Consider the following 13028-nt stretch of genomic DNA (forward strand, 5'->3'; position numbering starts at 1 on the left):
GCGCGAAAGAAGGGACAAAGCGTCTGTTGTATCTCTAGCGTTGCACTGTTTCCACACAAATTGCCCATCGTTAGGAAGGGGCATTGAGTGGAGAGGGGCATATGAAGCGGCCAATGAGAAATGGGAGCAGGCAGCCGGAAGTGGCTTGACTCAAGATGAGCATGCTTTAGTTCGTTAACGAAAGACTGCTATTATCCGCAGCAACAAGCCAGAAGCGCTAACGAAATCATCGGCAACGCGAACCTAGTCGGCAGCTGGTCCCTTCACCGTGACGCGATAGAAGACTCCTGTAATGAAAACAGCAGCCAGAATGAGCGGTTGCGATGAACTCCATGTGCGCGGAACTGGACAGAACGCGATTGACCAAGCTGACACAGTAAACATTTGTGAGTATTAAACTATCCGAATGTTTACACCTTTGAAATGCAATAGATTTTGAATTGAAAGGGTAAAATTGTAAAACTTTTCTTCTGCGATTTAGAGATGTTTATCCAAAGGTAACAAAGGTGGCCACACGCGATGTGAATTCGAAAGTTTTAAAAGTGACGGGACATGTTTTAAGGAAATAACAAAGTTCATCGAGAGAGGGGTCTTTGTGATGCGATCATGGAGTTACGAAGCTTCGTTCAATCACCAAACGCTTACATGTTATTATGCAAGCTGAAAACCCTGTTTTCACTTCGCACTAGCCGAAAATCGCCAAAGAAGTTAAGGAAACATCTAGGTAAGTTTTAGACGTAAGGTGTGGGTTCGGATCGATGCGGTAGTAAAGGCACAAAAGTCATTTAGTGATATTCATAGCTGGTAGAGTATCTATTAATCATACTCGAAGAGTTTGTATACATTTCCTGATTTTGTTGTCGGTGATTGAACCCTGGGAATGTTAAATTTCCACAAATGGCTTTCAACTGCCTGTTCTTTGACATGCTTGGGTACTACTCTTTAGCACTGTTTTAAGCACCTGTCAGGACAAAACACTCCACAGGAGCAATCTAATCGCTTTTTTCCATTATCCGGCTTTGTACTAAAGGATTAAAATTTTATTATGGACAGAATCGAACCTAAATCACCTCTGGGTTCCCCGGCTTAGAAAACAGGCTACGCTGCGCTGTCGCAAGGGTAAGAGATCAGCTTACCAGAACAGGCCAATGATAAAAAAACACGGTATATTATGTAAGACGTTTCCAAATCTTCGTCAAGGGACCAAGCAAATTTTGGTACGTTCGAGGTTCATTTAAGACTTGGCGAGTCATCAAAATCTCGTGTGTCACAGCCTTTTAGATTTCCGTGGGTTCCAACAGAAACATCGCATACCCGAGTGCAAAGTGTCTATAGTTCGCTAACAAACGCCTCGTTCTCATCGTTTCTAGAGAGAGCCACAACTACTTCTCTTCTTTATAGTCTGCTTTTTTCTGTGTTATTCTCTAGTTGTCTTATCGTGGCTGCAATAATATCAGAGTTTTCATTTTTCTGCTGCTACATTCTTGTTTCCCATAGCGAGTTTTGTAACTGCTACAAAACTTACTATAGCGGACAACCAGCACGCCAGATCAACGGCCCGCCGGTTAGCGCACAAGTCCAGAACATGGACGCCGCTGCCCCACTACCGCCCTGCCTGCAGCGGCTTGCGCTACCATAAGCCCTAACCACCACAAGTCGCTGAGTTTCATAGCAGGAAGGTTTGCTTCAGCTCCCCCTTTACTACCATGGTCTGCTACTGGCTGTGATGTTGCCATCGCACTTCAGCTTAGTCCTGCCGCTTGTGGTCGTACTGCTGCAGGTGCCTGTTCCCAGCGGCGTACCCTCCTTTCACATCGGCTCCATATTGGAATATATCTTAGCAACATAAAAGAAAACTGCTACTGTTGTTGCTGCTGATTTCTTAGCGGTCTACTGGGCCAGCGTTAGCTGGCTAGCTAGCGAAAAAAATGAGCCTCAGGACTTAGGACGCGAGCAAGCAATTGGCTGAAAAGACACACCGGGCGCAGAAGTAGAACGAAGGATCGCTTTCGTTTCGTTCGTTTCTGTTTTCTTTCTTCTGACAGAGAGTTCTTGTCCTTTTCTTCCTTGTCGTTCGTCGTTGTTGAAGCAGGACAGACCAGGTCAGTCTAGCGATCCCAACAAGCCGGTCCTTTGGCCCATCGAAGAACAGCCGGCCAAAAGAGATACATCAGTACAAACAGAAGCAGCAGGAAGCAGCGCCAGCGGACAGCGACAGTAGCAGTGGTGGTATATATATTATAACACATACAAAGTATACTATCATAAACGTTGGGCATGTTGGCGAAATAGCAGGATTTAAGGGGCGCAAATGTTTTGTAGGGAGTCGCATGGGCTAGGAGGACGCTACAAGGGCTGGCTCGGGTTAGTGATGGTCCTCCGAAAATAATGTTCCCCGTTCTGCCAGGAAGAATACGGAACCAGAGAGAAGTTTTGCAATGAGATCGATGGAACGAAAGTTCGTCTGCCTTTCCCTGCTACTTAGCCCAACAGTATTTGTCAGTGGAATTAGCTAATGAGTCGTGGGTGGCCCCGAGGGATTTGGCAGACATAAGAAGTTCGTGGATTCCACACGCACGAGATAAAATCCTCCGGTAGACTGAAGGGCAAAAACAATGCATAAGATTGAAATAATAGGCGATTGGTGAAGGAGAAGTGGTGACAAAGAAATGAGATCTGCAGGGAATTCTGTCTAAACGCTATATTCTACAGTAGTTATATGTCTTTACTGGAGGTTTACGATGTCAACGGTCGTTTGTTTAAGATAACCCGCGTACCTAATTTTTAAAGAACGAATAGTTCGTGGCGCCAGATCTAGCATCTGTGAGTTGTTAATCATATTTTTTTCTATAAGTTTGATATCAGTTGAATTGAAGTAAAGCAGGCAGATTGCCTTTTACTTACTTGGTCCCAACGCAGGGAGTTGTATCATACATTTCCATGAAATTTCAAATGATTAAGAAATTAAATTATTAAATTAACAAAGTTACATATCCATGATTGAACGCTAATAACGACACTACAACAGCCCCTTGTTATGCCTGCTAAATGCTTATGTAACTTCTATGTCATTTATTTAAAATAGTAAACTTAGTTCTTTCGGTTCTGATCCTTCTTCTATTGACTTTTTGTGCGGCAGACAGTTAAAGCCAAAAATTGGCTTCTGTCCGCACTAAGTTCTTGTTCCTGTATTCGACAGGCTGTGTCCACTAAAGTTATTTATCATAGCTTTCAACCGTTCAGGACATCCTAATGCATTCAGCCAATTTTTGAAAGGCGTTCTTAGCTAAACGCGAGATCCGAGTCAGACATGTCCTTGTCACAATGAGATAGCTTTGAGTCCCTTGAGTATTGTTTGAGGTTCGATCGGTTTGATGCCCCACTAATATAGGCAGGCTTTTTGTAGGGCAACAATGTCTCCTATCAACATACCATTTTCTTTTTTCTAGAACAGTACGCGGCGCTCGCGCCAGCTTGCCCTAATTGAGAATGAGCTTTACGACAAAATTTAACTTTGTGCTTAGCATTTTCACATATACGTTACCTACAACGTTATGTATTTTTAATGCTCGCAAAAGTAATTTGCTGAACTTATGCCGTTTACGGTGTACGTTGCAGATGCTCAATAGTTAATATTGCATAGAATATTGGCTTTTTGATTGGAGTCTCTGTACCTAACCAGGTATTATAAGAGAGTAGCAATCGATGTACAGTTATTCGTAAATTCAAACATGCATGTAATAATATGTGCACTTAACTGGTAATGTTAAATGAAATCTGCGTTTTCGTTTCTTTGCAGTGGAGGTTTGGATGTCTATAGTGGGTGATCACGTCCACTACAACCCCCGACATCGTTTGATCGATTTGAAGAATCAACAACAGCAACAATAGCAAGGAGTAATTCGACCTGTTCCCATTTATTTACCCACCAGCAAAGCAGAACGCTTGCAAAAGGCAACGTGTGGGCAAGAGAAGTACGGCTTGGTCCCTTCTTTTCGAATTTGCCTTCGCGGCGCATTCGTCTGGCTGCTACTGCCTCAAGGCTTCGTATCTCGATCCATACTTATTATCAACGCATAATAAGTATGGATCGCTTGTGCAATAATTCTAAACATTTTGACGCGTCCATCAGCATCCAAGGGCGCAGAACGCATCTAGTATTTAGTCCTGTCCCTTACTTTTGCCATTTAATTTTACAAGGGCTAGCGTGCAAGAGAAATTCGATAAATTCAATGGTATTTCCCTTCCGGATAAGGGGCTAGATATTCGTGTCTTAACGTCGAAATTGGATAAATGATCTGAACTGTATCTAGGTTTAGTTAACACTAAAGTTAAACCGTAGCAGTATCATGCACTACGCGTAATACATCCACAAGTAGTTTATAGTACTCCACAAATTATAGCTTCAATGCAGAAGTACTGAAGCTGAGAGATTTCCAGTCGCCGCAAGTACACGTAACTTTCCAAACGTTGCTTTTTCTTAAAGAGGCTATTTGAACTCCATGAAGTGTATGACATTGTTTAACGGTCACTTTAGCGTCAATTGGAACAACTTATTCTTCGTCGTTTCAAAAGCCTCAATAGTAAATCTCAAATTTGCTTGTAAGATACGTCGTATTAACTGTATCCTACTGATGGCAGTGATCAACGATGTTCTCCTCTCATTCTATCATACGCTCGCTATGTGCCTCTAAAACTTCTGTCGAAAAGAAATCTGTTGCGTAAAAATAATCTTTTTTAGTCCTAACCATGGGTCTTTAAAGGCTCATATTATGTTTGTCATTGCGGGTGACACCTATGAACAGTACGACGCATTTTTCGCAATCGATAAAAAAGATAGCTCTCCGTCCTATATCATTCTTCCGACTTCCATGACTTGCTTTAGCCTAGTCCTGTATCATCGTCACCGGGACCGTCACAACCCTGATCTTCAGCCGAGTCAGAGCTCGAGTGATCTGGCTCTGGGCCTGATCCATACTCGACCGTTCAGTTGCGAGCGAATGTCTTGGAGCGCTTGACAATAAAGGTCGTTCAGGGGCCGCTAGGAGGAACGCATTGCGTGAGGAGACTGGGATTCAGAGGGGCCGACTCGTTATTGCTCTTTTTCGTGCTTATTATAGCGGTGCGAGTGAATTTTTGTACGCATTGATAAGCGAGCGAGGGGGTCAATCAGCTTGCAGTCACCCAAAGACGAAGAAATGGGAGGACTACCCAATTCCGTTACCACAGCCTCTATCACAGTCACCAGTGCTGAAGTGTGGCCAGCCGGAGTTTTAGCCCAGTTCCAACAAGCAGCAGCATACGATGACGAACCGACGACATCAACTAGCAGCAGTAGTAGTAACGAGGCCGCGAAAAGACCGACAACGCGAAGCAAGTGAGCAAATGGCGCAAAACCGCGTCACCATGTCGGCCCAATGGAGCTTCGGTGGTGACGGTAACGGGAGCAGCGGCGGCTTCAGCGGTGACGGCGACGGAGTCAGCAGCAACGGGCGATGGGCCGTGAATGAGCTCGCAAAAGCATTCTTGCGTCTGCTTGTAGCAGTGGGTCTTTCCTCCCAAAGGTTAGCACCCAAAAATCCTAGTCCAACCAGTCAACCCCAATGCTGCTGCTGCTGTTGTCAGCGACGATCCCCGTTTTTCGTCTTTATGTCATTCTTCGACACCAGCCGTAGGCGTCCACTCCGAAGCAGTAACGGTTGGAGCAGTACGGCCTTCACAGTCTACCCAGTCCCCCATATTCTTTTTGTGAGACGAACCATTGGCGACGAGAACGACCGCATTGCTTGCTGATACCTCTACTGTGCAGGGACGAACGCCATAGCAAAAGGTTTCTCGAACCATTACAGATTTCCATAGCATGTCCATTTACTTTCACTACCAATTTCAACACTAGAGCACGATGACAATGAGTGCATGCGCGCACATGCGTGGTACAGGCACGAGAGGCTGACTAAAATATCGTAAGTCGGTCATATCGTATTCCAGATTGGCTTCGGCACGACCTAATTTTACACGCTTACAATGTATCGTCGACTCGATGACTATAAAGCAGCTTGCGACGAATAAAATAACCTAGCTCGGGACGTGAGAATTGTGACGTTGGGACAAACATTTAGGAAATTAGGAATAGACCTGGCAGTATAATATGACGCAGTTGTCCACCCGGTGTAATACCTAGCAGTAGTTAATGGGTGTAAGGCTCGAAATATTTCGATGTTTCTTTTAATAAAGTTTTAATCAAAGGGCAGTTAAAACAACTGCGTGAAATCGTTGCTACGACATTTCCAAAAATCTAAAGATGCGTCGATATGCCAGGATAATTCTTGGGATGACACAGATTTCAGTAGTACCGGGTGTGACTAGTCTAGTTTATACTATGAACCGGCGTTTAGGATAAACAAATAGGTTAGAGGTCAATACAGGAAGGTGAAGAAAAGCAGAATACAGAGATGTTGTTGATGTAAACACTGTCCACACGATGTCAAGGCCAGTTCATCGAGCTCTCTTTATTAGGGATCTGAACAGCCTGTGAACATGCAGCCACTGATATAGTGCTGATATGTATATGTATATATGTCGTCCGGACAAAGTCAACACCATCTCTATTTTCAACAGTACAATCCTGGATAGTTAACAAAAAGGTTCTATAAGGCTTCTAAATTCTGCTTCACAGAAAAGGCTTTTGCTAGCAGAGAACTCTAGATGAGTAGCTCGCTTAATCTGATACATTTCTCGAAGGTTTGTCGTCCGTCTTTTTCTTACGCCTGACTATGAATTTTCCAATAATGCGGCCTCAAATCGTCAATATAAGTTTATTATAAAACCCAACAATTATACTATTTGCAACATTCTATGCAACCATATATATGCTTCCGTTTAAATGATTTTTTATGCCATTTTTTTCAATCGCATAATTACTTGTTTAATGCTAGCCGGTTTCGCGTTGAAGCTACACTAAACCCTTTTTCTTCACCATGTTTTTCCCAATTTTCGAGATCCTTTATAGCCTTCACCGAGTAGGAACCGAAACATGTCCTTAACTGCGGCAGGCTCAAAAAGGGGAAGATAACTAGTGACTGCGGTGGCACAAATTGTAGTTCAAGAGACCGAAAATCAGAAAAAAGCATGATAGACAGTAAAAGTCAGCGAAGGCACTCTTATTTCGACAAAACCATTTGCTACGAGACTTACGGGGTAGAGAGGCAACTCGTGAAGCTCCAGTGATTTCTGTCGAAAAAATGAGCTCAAAATCACTTCAAGATCAGTCGCCTATTTCTCTGTAAAGGTCACTCACTTTCATTGGGAAATCCATTAGGACAGAGATCAACTGCGGGAAAACAGGGACGCCATTTTCTGTGCTGGAATGAGTTCTCCTTTTTATTTTGCTCTATGGAACCATCCTTTTTTCTCGACTATTTTTCTGAAACAGGATTTTTCCTTTTGTCCCTCTATTAGTGGCTTAGCTGTTCTATTTCTTTACTCTTTATCATCTTTAGAAGAATTTAGTGCAGTTATGCCTTTAGTTCGTACCCGCCGTGCAATTCAGCGCTACTTGTAATTATAGATCGTCATATGAAAACACCGTCGTAACAGTATTACATAATGGAACAAACCGAACAAAGAAAATTACAAGTCGGTTTTGTAAGGCCAGTTGTATGGTTTAGTGTGTATAAGAACTCAAATAAAAAGACCATATCGAGCCAAAAAACGTTTTATAATTGTAAACAATAATAGAAAAACTTGCCGTCACAATTCTACTCAGCGCCTGTGGCGCGTAGTAACTAGTAAGTTATCCAACTCAATATTAGAGAGAAATCTTTAGCCAAATTTCATTTATTTTTTAAAACCCAGTAGACGTATCGGCCCGTTTAGAGTTAGACCATCTGCAAAATAGCATCCGTTCTCTTATATATATTGAATCTGTCATATTCATCTGTACGCTTTTAGAAGCACAATGTGTAATAGACTTTACAAATGCGGATAGTCGTGATTGAATTCGGGACGGGTAGATATTGCAACAGTATGGAAATTTTCTCAACCTATGGGTTCCCAGTCTGTGAAAATGCCGAAGGAAGCGCGTTCTATATTAAAATGCCTATATTAGACAATTAGCCAGTGCACACGCTGAAACAGTCTACAGTAGTAAAATTTTCAGTAGATTTTACTATGGTCATATGGAGTAAATGCTGCTTACCGGTATTTAGTATGAGCGGATACCTAGGTGTCAAATGTATATATGGAATAAGTATTCTTTCCTAGAAGAAAATGTAGGTACGCATCTAATTTAACTTAAATTGTCCTTTATGCGGCTGGCCCTTCCGCGCCTGCCGGAAGTGCACTTGTTCATGCACCTCTAACGCTTAATGTGATTTCTCCTATTCTTTTTTTCGAAAAAAAAATCGTACAAACTAAAATTGTAAAAGTTGTGTCACCCTCGAGGCACGTTTATCAAAGAGCCATCGATGCCTTGAGAGCGATAAAGGATCGGAAAGCGGAAGCAAATCTCGTCCACCTTACGAATACACCGAAAGTTAGAGGACGTTCTATAGGCCGTCGCCGATGGTCAGAAAGGCAAGCGTTGGGGCACACGAGAAGGACGCAGGCAGGACGATATCGCAAAGGTGGTTTGTCAAAGGAGACAAGCCGCCAATGCAACGAGAAAAAGAGAATTGCAGCGAGCCCCCTCACCCCTCTTTTTCTCCCCATTCAGCAGCCTTCTCTGGGCTTTCGCGGGCAAGCCGATCAAACGAACGGGAGACGCGATGTGTCACTGATCTAGAAGGTCGAGGAGGACTTGTGAAACAGGGCCAGTTGTGTGGAGAGGACGTTCAGAAGAGGCGGGGTCCCTTTGTGGTCGCGAATAAAAAAGGGTTTCTGTAGAAGTTAGGAAGGGTCAAGGCAAATGGCTTCAATATCTTTCCTCTTCGGCTATTTCTCTCGACTCAGATACTTTCAAAAATCCTTGTTTTTTCGTTTTCTATCTTCGATAGAACGGAGTGATATTTTCTGTAAACAAAAAAAAAGATGTTGTTGTATATACAAGTGCTAAATGAATAGCGTTTTGGTACGTTAACAGAACTTGCTTAACGTACCGAATATTTTGAAAGGACTTGGACGCTTGACAATGGTCAACCCCTGCAGAAAATTCTGTAAACTGGATTACCGAAACACATCTTACTTATTTGGTTAATAAATTAGTTTTTTTCAAAGGGAAAAACTGTTGCACACGTAATTGTTTGATCAAAAGCCTTTAACTCAAAAAAAAAACAAAAAAAAAAAAGGAACGTTTAACTTTTCTTGAAATCGCATACACCCGGTCGTTGGAGGCCCTAGAATTTGCAGTGATACGTTATACAGCAACTAATTAAATGAGGTAAGCGTAAAAATTAATTATAAGATGTTATAATGCTTATTATTATAATTTTGGCAAAAAGTTGAAGTTCGATTGGCTTTAGTTCAAATATAGGAACAGATAATTTTAATTGCTATTTCTTCTTCACTTTCATAGATCTAATGGTAACGAGCTACGTTTATTTGATCACAAATCTCGTCATGCATCTACAATGCCTTCGAGATCCTCAATCGTCAAGCACACCTGTTGGACCACTCCAAGCACCTACGCAATCGTATGACAGGTTTGTTTCCACAACACCACTTTAAAAATAGATGAAATAAAGAAGGTCGAAATGAGATAACGGCAATAAAGAGTTGAATATATATTGCTGACAGTCGGGGCATCGGTCTCGTCAAAATTTTCCACCTTTCAGACGTCGCCCGCGTATTTGACCTAGGCGATTAGAGATCTTAATTCAGGAAGTGAAAAATTTAGAAGAAGAAAATACAGCCGGTGGCAATGGGTTCATGAAAAATCACTTTTAATCTGCGCTACGGACAGTTCAAACTCCAATCTAAAAGAAAAATATTATTGCCTATTGGACCATTTAATAGCTCAAAGATAATTCGTCGAAATTTTTCCGCCGAGGTTTTCTAATTAGTCGATAGCCCTTAAATAGCCAATTTGGCATAATTTTCAATAATAAAAATAGTCATATATTCACAGTGAACTGAAATGCTAATTAAAATATTACACAAGGTCCCCTATTCTATATGTCTAGAGACGTCTATTGGGAACTCTGTTGCTAGGATCGTCTTGTTTATCTGAAGGTATCTTGAAATGCGATTCGATGGGGTTATTAAGTGACTACTATAGTCTGCTATGAAGAGTCAGCGATCTGCCAAAGATTGTATATAGCCGAGGAGGCTGCACTTTATTCTGCAACTGGAGGAGATAGTTGGTCCTTCCAGACCATGGCCTTTGCTTCATTGCCTCGATGACTTGGCGGGCCTTACTCGACCCGCCAGATAGAAAACTATTCGCCGTCACTAAACGCGTTTCTTCGGGTTAGTCATGCTACTAAATTAGCGATAATTAATATCCTTTGATCTGGCTAGCGCCCTAGCTCACGATTAGAGGAAACTCCAACGCCAACTCGCTAAAAGCCCAAGCGCCTACCGGCGGTCTTGACGAACGACGAGCTCAATTATCTTAGCTAGAGTAGAATCCAAGATGCCGATAGTGGGTGAACAGTAGAGCATAAACAAATAACTAGATGTATAAAGATTGGTGTTTTCATTTTGACTAGCTCATAAAACGCTATCGAACCACCGAGGTCACGTTTTGTTTAACGTAAATGTTTTTTAACGCATTATTATTCAGCAAAACGCCCTAAACTATTTCGTAGTCAACCATAGAATCCACAACGCCCGATCAAAACTTTCTAAAACTACTATTTGAAAGGCAAAATTTTCATACGTTATTTGAAAAAATATTCGAGCAGTATGGACTTGATACAACAGAATCAAATGAACGCATGAGCAGCTATCAGAGTAATTAATATATGGATAATACAACACTGAAAGGTTTACGTAAAGTATGTTCATTTATCTATTTACAAAAATCCTTAAATATAAGATAAAAAGTATAGTAATAAAGTTTTAAAGACAGTGGTCACCGATGATTACCAACTGATACTTAAAGTGACTAATTGTCCTCTGCATAATATTTATAGGCATTGTTAACTTAATGAAAGTATCAAGACCTAAGTTGAGTCTATCACTGTAACGCACAGGGGTTAGGCCCAGATATTATCAGCCGTTGTTGTACGGTGTTCTCGGGGCTGTTGTGTAACACAATGCGTGTTCAAAGAGTACAAGGCTCAACGCTATGCCAGTTAGTGAGACAGACACAGCGATCTCATATTTTCGGGGCTTCTATGTAGTTTTGGACGTGTTTGAAGCTGCCTCTGACATGGACCAGTTATGACAGAACTTGGTTTTACTTAGCACCAATTCTGCGGACGGTGAACCCTGACCTCTCTAAGCCTTCCGTACCATCGACCCCACCTGTTCAAACTGATCTAATAAGGAAGCTTCTGAAAGAAAGAGGAAACTCTTTACATAAAACGTTTTTTTCTTAGTTTTCAATCTGAAATTGTTGTAGTTATATCTCAAGAGTATGATTGAAGTCAATTTCATAATAGTTTACATCAGACTTATTTTGCAAACAAGTATTAATGTCAACAGATAAAGATTAGGCCTCTCGGTAAAAAGGGACAAATATTTTCCAGGTAGCTCGTTATACTAAAAAGTACCATTGTAAGCTCCTCAATCTACTGCAAGCTTAAGCATGGCCACTATTATTCTATTGCTTCCTAAGCAAACATTAGCTCAAACTCAACGGGACTGGCTACTACAGAGTTAAAAATGATCAGGCATGAATTTTCGAAATGAGATTTTAGGCTATGTATAGGAGAATCAAGGACAGATACAGTTGTGCTTTGCCAGTTCGTGGTAGCACAAACCGAACATATACTTTTGGTCCTAGCGTCATGTGCATAGCGCCTAGCAAGGGGATGACTGATTTACAGGCGAAATCAAGGTAGAAAAGGACTCTTATAGTTATTGAGAAGTAGGTCTACTGTTGACGCAGAAGCTGTGAACAAGCAGATTATTAATTAACCACGTGTAGAACAGAAGCAAGCGAAATTCGTTCGACGAAACATTGAGCAAGACATACAGGCTTACAACGTATGCGAACCTTCGTGCGCGTCATGAAAATGAAGGTAAACATTGTAATTAGTTCCTTATTTCGAAATTTATCTGATTTCTCATTTGTGTCCCTTTTACTGGGTTAACTGGAAAAATTAGTAGGGGGTAGGAATTTTTGCAGAGATGTAACTTTTTGGAGCATGTAGTTGAAAACCTGTTGAATGCATCGGTATCCTGACGGTAATTATAGCTGTTATAGTTCCTGAAGCAAGATGACTTGAAGGCTGTTTGTTAGGGGACATCATTAACAAAAGTCAGTATGTCCACGACAGCTTTTATGACGCAAAAGCAAGAATACGTACGAGACAAGTGAAGTGAACAAGTTTATTTGCCTTAGTCTGATTACCACTTCCGTAAAGCCTTACTGAGGAAGACCCTTTTTATTAATCCTTTCAATACATTGGGCTTTTTATTTACAGGACCCATTGGCTAAAGAATATAAACTCCAGCTAGAAAATAATGCGCCGCATACTAAATAGTGAGCGCTAAATTCAACTTGCTTCTTTACGAAGAAACTATATGCTCATCAGAGCTGAACTAGAAGCATTGCCATCAAGGTACGGCTCAAAAAAAGTACCGTCAAATCTCTTAGCACCAGAAAATTATTAAGTGTGCTTTCAGGCAGCGGCCTACTAGGTTGTCATTTGCTTGCAGCTTGTAAAAGTCGAAAATAGCGGCTACAACTTAAATTTATCGTGCAAGGTATATTTGGGAAAGAGTTTCACAAGCCTCGATTTCGTACACGTGATATTTATTAGAAGCTTTTATTTTAAAATTTGGAACAAGCGACTTTAAAAATGAACTGGACACCATTTTGGATAAGAATTAAAAAATGTATTAAACCAAGCAGCCGTTACACTAAAAAGAATACTTCGTCAAAGACGGATCAACCGAAAGACGAAAAAAATTACGATTAT

General features: G+C 41.4%; 1 long non-coding RNA gene across 1 annotated transcript; it reads left to right on the top strand.

The window, feature by feature from the left end:
* The first annotated feature begins 497 nt into the window (after positions 1–497).
* Positions 498–7671, top strand: LOC147756778 (uncharacterized). Its single transcript, XR_015323702.1, has 2 exons — positions 498–724; positions 3800–7671. It is a non-coding gene; the product is annotated as an uncharacterized LOC147756778 (long non-coding RNA).
* Positions 7672–13028: the final 5357 nt, after the last annotated feature.

The sequence above is a fragment of the Varroa destructor genome, unplaced genomic scaffold, assembly GCF_002443255.2.
Source record: "Varroa destructor unplaced genomic scaffold, Vdes_3.0 BEIS01000003.1, whole genome shotgun sequence".
In the NCBI taxonomy this organism is placed as follows: domain Eukaryota; kingdom Metazoa; phylum Arthropoda; class Arachnida; order Mesostigmata; family Varroidae; genus Varroa; species Varroa destructor.